At 42.7% G+C, this 1,657-nt stretch overlaps 1 pseudogene; it reads left to right on the forward strand.

The window, feature by feature from the left end:
- The first annotated feature begins 1,326 nt into the window (after nt 1-1,326).
- Nucleotides 1,327-1,657, forward strand: part of LOC110317468 — a 2,757-nt pseudogene continuing 2,426 nt past the window's right edge.

Raw genomic sequence — 1,657 nt, forward strand, 5'->3', positions numbered from 1 at the left:
GATTGTGTTGAAAAACCCACAGTAATTCTGGAGATACAAAATAAATCAGACATAACACAGCAGAAACCTTCACTTATAGCCTAGAGGAAGCACACATCCATGTGTAAACGATAAAAAAACCCAAACTACACACATATGGCAATAGTTCTGAAGAACTCTGACAGGATCAGAGTAAAAAGAAGGGACTGATGCACAAGTTAATGACAAAGGAAACTGGTGTAACAAAATCATAGCACAAGATTTTTTCAAGCTAGAGAAATCAATGGATATTCCATCACAGGAGTTATTTAGGATCTCAAACCTGTGATCAGAGAAGAAACAAGGCATCTACATTATGGTTAAAATACCATGGCAACAGAGCAAAGAAACAATGTTAAAGGCTCAAGAGAAAATGAAAATACCAATTCATAAAGGGAAGCCCATCCATACAACATGAAATTTCTCATCAGATCCCCGTTAACCGGTGAAGCATGGAACAGCATATTTCAAACCCTTCAGTAACTGCTAACGAGGATCATCATAGCCAGCCATGTCATCTTTAAAAGCGAAGTGAGAAATACAGGGCCTCCAGGATAAGCAACCACTAAGACAACTTACAACCACTCAGCCAGTGTCCCAGAAGATACTTTCAAGAATACTATGTAACAGAGAAAGAAGACAGGCAGCCTCATTCTCAAGAACCTAAGAATGAATACATTTCATAAGAAGGCTAGGTAAACTAGGAGAGCCTGGGGTGGTGGCTCAGCAGTTACAGTTGCTCTTGCAGGGGCCCAGATTCTGATCTCAGCACACATATTAGACAGCTGACAACTGCCTGTAACTCCTCCATCTCTATGGGACCCAACACTCCCTTCTTGCGTCACCGTCATCCACACATGTGTGCACATGACCACACAGACACACAACACACATTCACAGTTGCACACACATGTGTGCACATAACTACACAGACACACAACACACATAATCGCAAACAAAAATCTTTCACAAAGAAAGAAGAATATCAAAATGGAAGGAAGCGGCAAATCCCACTCAATAGGAGTATGAAATGTAGAGTATTAACTCTCCACCTGCAGGGTCAATGTCCACACAGTCTGACGGGTTGCTCTTTAAGAAACATGTCTCACTCACAGTGAAGCACACAGGCTCCAGGGAGACAAGCCGAGCACCTGCAAATGGGAGTCAGGGCTAAGTAAGTAAGAGCTTCTACTCGTCCTGACAGTAAATCTCAACCACAATCAGCAGGAAGAAATGAACAAGACCACTATGTGTTAGTAAAGGGAACAATCTGTGAATCAGATGCAGGAAGCAGCCAGAGAACTTGCCATGGTTAAGGACATTGCCACGGGTAAGGACATTGCCACGGGCAAGGACATTGCCACGGGGAAGGACATTGCCACTGGTAAGGACAATGCCATGGGTAAGGACAATGCCACGGGTAAGGACATTGCCACGGGTAAGGACAATGGCTACTCTTGCGGAACACCCAGGTTCAGTTCTCAGTGCTCATGTGATGTCTTGAAGTCATTTGTACGACTAGTTCTGAGGATCCAACATTCTTTTCTGGACTATACATACATACAGGCAAACAAACACATAAACACATAAACAAACACATAAAAAAAGCTTTTAAAAGAAGACACAAACACTTGTGTGT

The sequence above is a fragment of the Mus pahari genome, chromosome 3 (assembly GCF_900095145.1).
Source record: "Mus pahari chromosome 3, PAHARI_EIJ_v1.1, whole genome shotgun sequence".
Classification (NCBI taxonomy): Eukaryota; Metazoa; Chordata; class Mammalia; order Rodentia; family Muridae; genus Mus; species Mus pahari.